We start from the raw sequence: 14,195 nt of genomic DNA on the forward strand, positions 1-14,195 counted from the left end.
TTCAAAATTTCATTTTGGTTTTCAAAATCCATTTTAGTTTTCAAAAGAAAATCATTTTCAAATTTAAATTTAGAAATCAATTTATTATATTTGAAGTTCATGGTCTCAAACTCCGAAAATAATTCATCGTATGCATTTTGTAACCCATTAAAAGAATAAGAATTTAATTCATATGAGTTAGAAGATACCTCGGGCTCTTTACGAGCCATTAAGGACACTACCTTTGTTGGTTCTTCTTTCTTGTTTCCATGAAGCTTTTCGAGCTTATTCCAAAATTCTTTGGCACTTGAACAAGAAGAAACTCCTTCATTTACTTCGGGACCAAATGCACAAAACAACATGTGCATAGCCTTGGCATTAAGTTGAGCTTTCTTCCGTTCTTGGGCACTCCACTCCTTATTCTTCTTCTTTGGAGAAGAGTAGCCGTTCTCGATCATCTCCTATGCATCAAGATCATTGGATTGTATGGATAGCTTCATTAGTTTCTTCCAATTACAGTGGTTGGCTCTATTGAAGTATGGAGGCTTGTTGATCGGTTAGGAGTCTTCCATTTTGAACGAGCCGGAGGTGGAAGTCATCTTCTCGGTTGTGTCGGGAATTGGTAGAGCTTCTTCAAGGATCGTCTCAAGGATGTGAAGCCTTTTATCGAGTCAAGCTCTGATACCAATTGTTAGGATTTGTGGAAGCAAGAATCGATCAACAGAAAGAGTTGCAAAAGGGGTGAATTGGTGAAAATTTGTTTAGGGAGTAAGGAGAGTAAAAGATAAGACAATTGACATAAGGATTTATAGTGGTTCGACTTCTCAACTAAGTCTACCTCCACTACCTTAGCTCATCACTAAGGATTTTATAACAAATTCACTAATTTGTTCTTTCTTTTTACATGATCAAGATATAACCTTTACACTCCCTAGTTTTTCAATGGCTAAACTAGAATTAAACCCCTTTTTACAAAAGAAAAAGAAATGTAAACAAGAAAACCCTTGCAAGGTATGTATTTACAAAATTTAAGCTCACTAAAACACAATATTTACAAGAGAATTGGAATAAAGATTGAAAAGTTCGTCTCTTGTGTTTGATTGCTTGGATATGTGTTATCTCTTCCTTCAAGTATCTTGAACTTGTATTTATATGTTGGAATGATTTCTAGCCGTTTGGGGATAAAATCTCTGCAAAATAAAATTACCAGTACAGAGGGTATCGGTACTCCTAAAGGGAGTATCAGTACTACCTTTGTTTATTTTAAATCAACTAGCCGCTGGGGCCTGATGGTATCGATACTACTATACAAAGTAGTATCGGTACCCCTTTGGGCATCGGTACCCCTTTGGGTATCAGTACCATTTTTGCATTCTGGAATTTGAGCAATATTGTATCGATACTACCTAGTGAGTATCGATACTTCCCTTACCTTGGTATTGGCACCATATGAACAATGTCGGTACTGTTCATGAGGTATCGATACTGTAAGAATAATATCGGTACTTCTTATACGTGAAATCATTTTGTGTTCAAATCCATTTTTAATGACTTTGAATTATTTTTGAAAAACTTTGAATAAATTCAATTCAAGTCCAAAAACATTTTGCCTTAATTGTTATATCAAAATATAATTCAACAGGTATAATCCTAATAAATTTTCTTCTTTTTTAAAAAAAAAAATTAGATTGAAATTTCCGACGGAAAATATGTAATCCATCGGAAATTAAAAATTTAGATTTTCTTTTTATATTTTTAAATATCTCAAACGAAAAGATATGTTCATTGGAAACATAATATATATTATTATTATATATATATATATAACATTCTGACAGATTTTCAATTTTCCGTCAGTAAACTTCTGACGGGTTACTTTATTCTCTCGGAAATATTGGTTTTGACCAGCATTTTACTAACCACTCTCTTCCCTTAAAAATTCCGTTGATAAAACTAAATTTCATCACAAATTCCATTAGAAATTCCATCAATAATTACATATGTAATTATTTTTTTTAGTGATATTAACCAATTGTAAGATCGAGCAAGTTCGACTTGCAACCTTAGAAAGCACAGGTGTAATAAAATTAATGCCTTGAATATAAAACTGGTCGACAACGGGTACAACCTACACTCGACGCTTCAAAATTAAAATATGAAAGAGAGTATCCTTTAAGTGTACAACACAAAAAAATATTCTATATGAAATATTTTGCAGTTTTCCTACACAATATCTAACAGTAAGCAATAATCACAATGTCTTCAACACCATAAAAGATTTTGAGGACATTTCTAAGCAACATGAATGTTAACACTCAGAGGAGAAGAACAAACAATTTCAAAGGAAGAGAATGAATAAATTGATAGAATTTCTAAATATTAAATATTAAATTTATCAAATATTTTGTAATCAAATCTATAAGATTTTGAGATTAAAATTATTATTATGCCAAGTCACATTGGCTTTTGTTTTAATTTTAACGATAGAATAATTTGTTTGTAGTAATATTTTAATGGAACGGTTAAACTATAATTTTTTCAAAATATAACCGACCTAATAATTCAATGACTTGAAATGTAATTTATATTAGTTTTTTTTAAAGATAAGATGATGTTTCTTAAAAAAAATTATTTCATAAACCCTTCCCACCATGTCATCAATGATCCTAACCAATTAAAGTTGTCCACGTCAATCTCTTTTTACTAACTGTTAAGTTAAGTTAATTCTAATTGGCTTAAGTATAATTACACATTGAATATCATACTTACACACTCTATCATTTTTACTTGATATTAAATGTATGAGAATTAACTCAATGATACAGGCACATCAATCCACCCTAAAATTCTAGGTTTGATTCCTCTTAAATCCATCCTATTCAGGTTTTTTTTCCAATCTAACGATGGATAGAGCGGGAAATTATGGTGATAAAATGTGTAGTTATATTAATTTTATTAACTATTAAGTTAATTCCTCGTCAAATGTTAATAACACATGACTTAAATCGATATAATTTAAATAATTAAGTGATATGATAGATAAAACTAAAAACATCAATGACTAAATTAAAAATTTTCTATAATTAAGTGATTGTCAATGTAGTTTATTATTTAATTTCATTATGTTTAAAGAAAACACTATAAAACGAATAATTTAACGTATTTAATTATTTTTGGATTTAATGTTAGTCAAAGTATTTATAAAGAGTCAAGAACCCCATGCCTTCTTCGATCAGGCGTTGTACATTGTCAAATATATTTTCCATGTGATCTATGCTTTTCCCCGCTTACCCATGATTTCTCGGAAGGCATGGAGATTCTATGAAATTTGACGTCATTGGTGATATCGTCAAAGAAATTATGGGTTTGGCTGTTTGTTTCGTGTTCAGGTTCATTAAATTATTGTTATTTGGACCACATTTTGATTACTTTTTAGAGGTTTAATTTAGGTATAATTAGTTGTACAAGTATCCCAATTACTCGATGTTATAGTTTATTGTCTTTCGGAAGATATTTGAATTGTTGATTTCAATTATTGATTCTTACACACTTTTGTTGACTACACAAGTCAGTCAAACCCATAACTTTTGCATTCATTTTGATTAGGAATGCAGTAAGGAAATTCGTCCTTATTTATAGTATTGTAATTATGTGTTTTCATAGTAGAAGAAAAAAACTACTTAAAGCAGGGAAAAGGAAAACGAATAATAGGTCACTTCGATAGGTGATTCTACTGTGCATCAGCCTAATAAAAGGCTAAAGAAAGGCATAATCTAACATAACATTTTTAGGCACAACCTAAAATGTTAATTTTATCTTTTTTTCCCGGGTGTAAATTTTTTTTGTCACATTTTAGGTTACAATAGAATATGTTATTTTTTATAATATTTTTGATTGAATCGAAAATGTTAAAAAGTTAATATTTTAGGTTGCGCATTACTTAAAATGTTATGTATGTTTATAACATTTTAAGTCAAGCATTAGGATGTTGCACTGTAGAATTTCCCCACTTCGATGGTCAGATTCAATATCGAAAAAAAGACGACTATTGCAGGTAGTGACTACTACAAAATATTTGTTTGATAGTGTTTGTGGTCAGAGCAGATCATTGTCGATGATAACATTGAAAAAAAACTATTAGGATTTATTCCAAGGAAAAATGGAAGAAATAAGAAAAATTAGAAAAAGGGGATCAAATAGAAAGCAAAGAAGAGGAAAAATAATAAAGGAAAGAAGTAAAATATAATAATAATAATAATAATATTTAAAAAAAATAATAATAATTGAATAAATTACTGAGATTTCTCTAAATTTTTGGCTAAAATTAATCAATTTAATAATTTTTATGTAAAAATGTCATGTGACGGCATTGAGTAAGTCCATGTGCACTACCATGTTACATTTTAAGGGTGCTGCATTAAAAAACATTGTAAAAGATGAAAGTAGAACATGAAGATAAATTGAATATTTTTAAAAATATACACACCACATTGAAAATTTTGTTAAACTTTAGGGGTATCTTTACCATATGATTAGCCACATTAAAGTTATCCAATAGGTTTCAAATGAATAAATGCGTTGGTTAGCGGAATAGTCTATCAATGACTATCATAAATTCATAATGGTGAGTATAAATCTAAAAAAAAAAGTTATATAATCAAAGTCAACTGAATAAAAGTCTATAATCCGTGTTGAATAGAAAGAAATTATAATTGGTGGCTTGCTTATGACCGTAGACTCCATTTTAATATATCTATTCAAAGTCTTCAACTTCAAGCACGAACCCAGAGGAAAAATTCTAAGAATTTATTATAACATAGTTAAAATATTTTTTATTTTTTATAATTACAATTTTTAATGGAGGGACCTGATAAAAAAATTTATTTATTTTTAAAAAATATATATTTTTATATTAATTAATAATTAAAAATACAATTGGTGGGGGCCAAGCCCCCCTTGCCCTCTCTCTGATTCCACCCATGCACGAACCGAATAACTTTAATAGTAAAATAATTGTTATTATTTTTTGAAGTATAAGGTTCAAGCATCAACAATACTAAAAGTATGAGCGTTTAATATAAAATAATAATAAATAAAAAGAATTCTACCCAACTTCCCAACTTTGCAAGATGTCTATATCTATTTCGACGAAATCACCCCTTCTTTTTAATTTTTTTTTTAAAAATTAAGTCTTATTTAATAAAATAAATATGAAATATTAATTAGAAAATTAAATAATTTTGAACAAGAATTATTTAAATTATTCTTAATCTTTAACGATCTTGACAAAATATTTTTTATTAGATAAAAGAAATTGGTACCTCAAAGTTGTTAGCAATTATTAATAATTTTAGTACTACGGATCAAAATTTAAAAATAAGAACTAATGATGTCAATGATAAAAAATGAAAGGAAAAAAGTAATATAAATAACATATATTATCATAAATACAAATATAAATTGAATTTGACGATGATGTGAATGTAAGAATTTTGATCCTAGTTATTTTATATGATAAAGTATAAAATTTATACTTAACAAAGACCAAAATATAACCAATGTGAGACGCATCCTCGTATTACCTACAAAACTCAAATATTATTTTTTTTACAAATATTTAAATATAATCTTCATTTATTTTATTGAATGATGGAATTTAAGATACACACTTGCGTATTGTCATCGTCACGCCCGCTTAATTTGATTTATAATTGTGTTTATGTTCAAAATATAAACACAAATATTTCTTTTTAGATATATATTTTTACTATCGTTCCTGAATCATTAGTTTTTTTTTAATTTTATTTTAACCCTTGACGTCAAAATTTTCGGTAACATTAACTGCTCACAATTTTGCAAAATCACTAACAATTGTTGATGATTTTAAGGGGCATTTCATTGGGAATATAAGATTATCTGTAACCCCTAGACCCGGCCTATGCGTTTCGACTAAGTCTAGTGGATCACATTATGATTCTTTAAGACATTTTTCCGAAACCGTTATTCAATCAATGTAAAATCACATTATAAATGACATGAAATTATAATAAATCATACTATCAAAACCTAACTTGTAAATATAATACCAATAAGTAATAAATTAATTTAAAACATATCTTAAAAATCAAATCACGATAAACCGAATAGTAATAGCAAAAGTGTCATCATATTAAAATCCCATACTTTAAAATAAGGTCCATGTTAACAAAATAAAGTCAACTTGCAAGGTAAAAACATTACAATCAAATATACTTCAAGAGATATGTTGATCCTCCAAGTGCTCAATCCAGGGTAACTAACCAACAGTATCTGAAAGGGGGAAAACATTTTCGAAAAGTGAACTAGGCTCAGTGTGTCCCAACATTACCATAAAATTACAATAGGTACACTAAACAAATCATAGTTCATTAAGTCTCATAAAATTATACTGCAGTAAATCTCTTTACAAAGCGTTACCCTAAGGGAACATCTTAGGGCCTGAGAGCCTACCCAAGATAGATTTCGGGGCCGTGGGGCCTACCTAAGAACACATCTTAGGGCCGCAGGGCCTACCCGAGAATGATCTCAGGGCCGTAGAGCCTACCTAAGAGTCACATTAGGTCCGTAAAATTTTCCAGCTTGATCAGAGCTGTACTTTATAAATTCGTATTCCAAAAATTCAATTGCACCGTGTTATAAATTCCATAAATCCATAAACATGGTAATCATATACCATTTCAAAACAAATATCAGATAACAGTCATAATCCATAAATCATCACATTAAATCGGTGCATCAACAATACGGTAACCAAAGAATTCAGTGTACCACATATTAAAACAAATAAAACAGTTCAGTAATAAATAGGGAACACACCTCGATAATAGTTTCAAATAGTAGATCTACTGATTGTTGGTTTCACCACGCTCTGCTATAGTTTTCGAACCTATTTTGTAGTAACACTATATTACTTATGGGTAACATAAATAAATCTCTAAAATCATAAAATTTACGGGTCTTACGGGTGAATACTGGCATACGTGGTTTAACTGATCTAGAAGAGCTGGGTCGAGCTGTCGAACGATCTGGAGAGTCTCGTGTACCTTCAAATAATAATAATTTATCAGCCCCAAATCTTACTTAATTGTTCAAAGCTAAAATTCTTAAGTATATAAGCATTTTTCGGGTTTGACTATCAATTTGGAGGATTTAGAGTTTGAATTTGGCCAAACGGATTGCGGAATCGGAATCAGGACGTCGAAAAACATAAAGTATGACTTTTCGAAAATTTAAATTCTTGGTCAAAGTCAAAGTCAACCACTTTGACCGTCAATTTGGAGACCTTCGGGTTCGAATTTGGTGAAACGGACTGCGGAAATGGATTCGGCACGTCAAAAACTATCAGGATAGGTATACTTGGAAAAGATTTACGGTCGTTTAAGGGTCGGTCAAAGCCATTTTAAGTTTTGGTCAAAGAAAGTCAACAGTCAACGGTCCGGTCAACGGTCCAGTCAACGGTCAACGGTCGGGTCGGGTCAACAATCGGGTTGGGTCAACCCGGTTTAGACCGGTCAAACCGGTTCAGACCGGTCAAACCGGTTCAAAACTAGTCAAACCGGTTTTCCAGCAGCTCACTCTGCCTGCGGCGGCGCGTGAACAGTGCTACGGTGTCGGAAAATTCCTGAAAAAATTCCTAAAAATTATTTTGAGTGATTTCGAGATACTTACAACAATCGGTTCAAATTTTTGAACGACGGAGAGCTCGATTTCAACTCGGTCGAAACTTTGACTGCTCCACCTCCTCACGCGCCGCCGCCGACGGCGAATAAGGTTGACACCGGTGGACTCGAAACAGCACAAGGAACACGATGGTGCAGGAGGTGTCGTAAACGGAGCAACGATCGGCGGTGAATTTGAGATTTTCTCGGCGATGGAGCTAAAAATAACGTCGAGACTTTGACTGTAAATTCCCAATGTTTGGCAGCGTTTCGCTTCAATTAAATTGAAGGGTTTGTTCCTCGCTTAAAGATGAACACAACGGTGGTTTCAAAACGACGATCGAAAATCGGACGACGTCTGGATCTGGGTCAGAAACGAACGTAGGGGAAAGGAAATTTGGGGTGGTGGTTTTCTGTTTTGAATCAGAAAACCACTCACGCATATAACATATATAACCAAAATTCACCTAATTTTATTGGGTAAATTCAGGGCTTAGTCCCTGAATTTTTTTAACTCTAACACAAGCTCCAAATTTTAAAATCTTTCAATTTAGTCCCCAATTTTCACCAATTTTTACAATTAACTTCTAATTCCAATTAAATATTATTTTTGTAAATATTCGGGTTATTACATTATCTTTGAAAATAATATTACTAGAATATTATATTACCATAAGAATATTGTATTACTTTGTTTGGTTTGTTTAACATGAATGTAAAATTACAGTATTTGATTAGAGGAATATAAAATTACTTGATTGTATATTTCACCAAATTATCCTTGTGGTATATGTTTTCAGAAAAAGTTAAACTTTAATATTAAAATATAAATATTTGAATGAAAATTCATAGAAATATTTTAATCATTATACTATCTAACTTTTGAGAAAAATATATTTAATATATAATTAATGTATTAAACTTATGTTTTTAAATAATTTTCAAAATCATCATGTTTATTTATATAAAATATAATATAATATGAAAAATAATATTATGATTTCGAATGGACAATGATATTATTTTCAATGTATAAGATCTATTTTTTAATAACTTAAAGATAGAGATTATTTTAAATAATTATATTTTTACAATAATATTATTTTTTACCTCATAAAATTATAAATAATTAATATATAGAATATTAAAAATATAAAATATTTTTAAATACTCAAATTTATTAATATTTTATTAAATTAAACTCTTTGCATATTATTTTTATATTTATAATTTTGAGTGAAGTGCAAAAAATAAGAATTGAAAATAATCGTTATAAAAAGAATTCATTAGTCTAGGAGCATTTGGTCCAAAGCGGTAAAAAGTGTCTAATAACTAAGAATTTGAAAGTAATGATATTTCCACTATTTTAACAGAAAAATCCTACTGTCGGGAAAAGATTATTTCCTGATAATAATCTTTTCCGTGAACCAAACGTAAGAATGTAATTCTAGAAAATATTTTTCTCTTAGTAATGTTCTTTTCTGCTAACCAAACACTCCCTAAGTGTTAACTTTTTTTTTACTTAAAAGATTTTTTTTATTAAAATCGTCTAAAACCTATTTTTATAACTAAATTTATGATATTTCATTTATTTATTATTATCATAGGCCTAAACATAGTGCATTGGGAAAAGAGACTAGATTACGGTTCCCTCGTTGCCATTGTTAACTTTAACTTTCAAAAAAGTATATTATTTCTAATATATATATTTGAATAAGAATTCCCTTGCTGTTGTAAGGCGTTTCCCGCTTAATTCTCCCTTTGTCTTGATGGCGTTCATTTATCGAACCGGTGGCAACTCATTTATACGGCGGTGCGCCTCCTTACCGATCCATGTTTCATTCTATTCTCTCCCTTTCTTAATATTGAGTTAATTTATGATCAGAAAATCGAACGGTTTATAATTTTTAGCTTCCTTTTAAACAAAATCATTTGTTTTTGTTAGCTAATTTTTATTTTCGTTAATATTGAAATAGGGAAGGTTTAAGCCGGAGACGGATGGCGAGCTCCGATGAAATACAATTTCTGATTGATCCAACGCATGTTGATTTGGAGGATGAGATGAGACGGGGATTATTAAGAATGAAATTTGATGCGATGATTCATCTTCATTTGTTTGGCCTCTAAGCATTAAGAATGCAATACATTCCTTACACGAAACGCTCTCATGTATTTGCATATCTTTTCGGTTTTAGCAGATTTCATGACGCATGATAACCTTGCCGTTATTGTGCTGCTTTGTATTCGATTTCTGGATGGAACTGGAAAATACACCAATATTGTTCATGTTTGATCTCATTTAACAACAGCAGATGGCCCTGATTAAAGCTCAAGCTGCTGTGAAAAACAACATTATAGGAAACTCAACAAGAGCATAATCAAACATGGTTCCAACCATATTGTGCATAAATGCTGCCCACCGGTTTCAATTGTGGCTACTTTTCAAAAGCTTTCTTCATGAATTTTTCAGCTACTGGTCACACAGACTTTCGTAATTCATATTTTCAATGAACGATTACTTTAGTCAATGAATAGTTCACAATACTTGAATGTTAGTGTTTATATTTAGTATCCTCCTTTATAGGCCTGTAAACGAACCGAACGCACACAAACAGAGGTATGTTCATGTTCGTTCATTTAAAAAATAAACGAACATAAACAAACACGAACATAAACGAACAAATTTTTTTTTGTTCATGTTCGTTTATTAAAGAATATAACTTGTTCATATTCGTTCATTTAATAAATAAACGAACATAAATGAACACAAACATAAACGAACACGAACATAAATGAACACGAACATAAATGAACACGAACATAAACGAACATAAACGTAGAGACCCTACCTTCCATTGTTCTTTCATGAAAAATAGTCGACAATGCAAATCAACCAAATCTACAGTGATAAATAGCGTAGAGCTAATTAGCAGTGATGAAATGTTTGAAGATATCAAATATTTCGATCGATCTTTTAAAGATATTAAATGATTCACATGACTTTAATTTAACGCTATAACATTTATCTTAGTGGTCTATGATTAGATATGAACAATCATTTTCCACTACGTTATTCTAATAAATTCGCCGGCTAAAAGTTTTGTGACATCAATGTCAGACTTTAGTGAGGTTTGTTAATAATGGTTCTTTCCGTTGGCAGAGTAGAAAATTTAACAGCATGAAAATTTCGAACAGTACAAATTAGACTACAAGGCAATAACATAGATCTGAAATCCCTTCGATGCTACATATCGTAACTGATATTATTGCTAAAGCACCATTCAAAATTTTAGCGTACCTAAAGTCTACTCCACAACTAAATGTCACACAAGAACTATGAAAACAAAAGTTCATTGTCAAAGTGTATTTTCTACTTATTAATGGGTTCTTCCTGGAAAATCTATTACTTCCGCTATTACACTCTTTTTCAGAAATTGCATAGAAATCTTTGTTTTGTTTTCTAGCAAATTCTATATATTTTTCTCTTTACTGATGCTCATATACTTCCGATTGTTACCTTTATCTTCCCATTTATTTCTAGAAAGAAGTATGATGTTTTCTTGAGTTTTAGATGTGAAGATACCCGCAATAACTTTACATATAAACTATTAAGCCAAATAAAATAGAGAAGAGATGAAAACATACCTGTAAAACTTCAGATTGCACTATAATATAACTTGTTTTGAAGCTTTAAGCGATTATCTCCACTCTCCAGTTAACACTAGGGTTTGGGAAAAAAAATGGGAAAATGAATATATGTGCGAGGTGCCTCACAGGTTAACATATTGGATTTAATCTCCAAATAAAATTGGGTTAATTATGGAGTTGGTCATCAGAATATCAAATTAATTAATATTTTTAAGATACTTACAAATTGGTCACCAAAATTGATTTAAGAATATTGGGTTAAACATAAATGAAATGAACATAAACAAACATAACCGAACGAACATAAACGAACATAACCAAACATAATCGAATGTTCACGAACGTAAATGAACGAACGAGACTTATGTTCATGTTCGTTCATTTAATTAAATGAACACAAAATCTTGTTCATGTTTGTTTATTTAATAAATAAACGCACATAAAAGAACTTCCCACCGCACGATTCATGAACGGTTCGCTGAACGTTCAGTTCATTAACAGGCCTACTCCTTTAAAGCCTTTTCTTCTTATTAAATGTAGGGTTTGGGTAATTTTCCACCTACTAAGATTTTGCAATGCCTTTCTTTTGGAATGGTAAGTAAAAGCATTCCACCGTTTGCGTAATGAGTTTATAACTGACCAAGGGTACCATGTATGATCTGAATATATTATAGTATAAAATTCTTCCGCACTTTCTTACTTTTATATAAAATAAATTATATTAATAGTGAGATGACTTTATTTTTTTAAAGTAATAAGAGGATATTACATGTAATACTCCAATCCGTACCCGACCCGGATACGAGTATGAGGTGTCACATTGACTTTTCAAACTTTGACACTTGACAAAATTCAAAGAAAATTTAAAACTTTCATTAAAGTAAAATCGATTTAGTTACATAAATTGACCACAATAACTAAAATCAATCAGAGCATATTTAACTCAACCAATTAGTATATGCCAACTATATTCAAAATAACCAAAGTCATTTAAATCCTCTATTTTCTGATCTGAAATTTTTTGTAAGGGATATGCTGACCTGTCTTGCTCCTCTTAACCTTTCTTCTAGCTTTACGGAACCTATGTGTGAAACATTCACACGCTAAGTCGATGACTTAGTGAGGCATAAATAAACTGATTATCGTATATCATAACTAATTCCTATTATACACATTTCATGTAATCATGATAAACTATAAAATGCTTCCAAACATAAACGCATATATATACATATTGTTTCACAAGAAACACACACATATCATCATGTAATTCTGATAATATATTTCCTAACACAAAGCATACAAAGCGTATGTAATACATTTATCATTATCTCTTTAATAGTCTTATTTTCGTTCTTTATCTTTTAGTCAGATGTTCTTGTACATATTCTTCTTAACCAAGCTATATACACATCAACATCATATCACATATATCATTTCTCATCATAAAGATTACAAACAAAGCACATAATATCATACAAGGTTCTTTTATATCATCTTCTTTATTAACCCATGTACACATGTGAGAACTATAGATATGTGAGTCTATAGAGGTTGTGCACTAATGTTGTGACCACAACTCGTATAAATGCACCGAAGTGCCACGTAGAATTGCACCTAAGTGTCGCGTAGAAATGCACCGAAGTGCCATATAAGATGTCCCTAAGGACCACGTAGAAAATTTATTTAGATCCATATACATATTCCAAGGACCAAGTATATGTCTCAAAAGACCTCATAAATGTTCCAAAGGATACATATATGTCCCGAAGGACCGCGTAGACCCTCGACTCTTGGCATGCCAACTATACCCCTAGCTCTCATGACACATAACATGGGCATTATCATTTATGTCATTTCACATGTTCACATATTCATATTACCTAGGCACGTAGTCTCATAGTTTTTGCACATAGCTCAATATCACATTTTCAAATAATCACATAGTCACGTAGTTCACTTACACGTAGATCATTTCCATATAATTCACCTACCACATATCTCATGTTCTTGTATTCATATAACATATAATCACATAGATTACTTTCACATCTCATAGTTCATAGTTATGATTTCATATATTTACCTAATTACCAAGCGAATTCACATATACATGTTCTCATATAATTTCTATCATTTCTTACACAATCACATTTATTCATGTATAGTATTTCATCTAAACCTTATAGTAATGTCATATCATATCACTGAATAACTTCAACTAAATATATCTTTTGTTCATTTCAATGCTTAAATCATATAACACACAAGTTTTCCTTAGGCCATTTATGCTACTTATTCATATAATCTTATTTTATCTCATAGGTAACTGCTACCTAACTTATCTCATTTTCCATTTATACCAGTTTAATCTATTTATTTAGTTAAATTTTACATAACTCCTATACCATAATTCTCTTTAAGTATACTTCTTCTCTATAACACTTATATTATAGTTTGGCATCATCATTTATACTCAATTCCCTTCACTAATATATTATTCTCATATTACTCTATAGTCTAATCTTATTTAACTCATCACCCTTCTCATGTAGTCATATAAATCTATTATATTGATTCTTATAATTGATCACATTTACTATGTAACATTTATGGTCACCTATCATATAACCTATTTCACATTCCCATGAAATCATATAGATCATTTCTTTTAATTCCTATAACTTATCACACTACATGCATTCACATAAATCATTTAATACATACTATAATATATATCACATATACCCAAAACAAACATATGCATATGATCATACATTCATGCCTTCTAATATAGGAAATAGACTTGTCGCAAGTCTTATTTCCATTAAACATCATAAATTAACTTGTATGCACTTACCTGGCCTCACT

This window comes from Hibiscus syriacus, unplaced genomic scaffold (assembly GCF_006381635.1).
Source record: "Hibiscus syriacus cultivar Baekdansim isolate YM2019G1 unplaced genomic scaffold, ASM638163v2 tig00111273_pilon, whole genome shotgun sequence".
Classification (NCBI taxonomy): Eukaryota; Viridiplantae; Streptophyta; class Magnoliopsida; order Malvales; family Malvaceae; genus Hibiscus; species Hibiscus syriacus.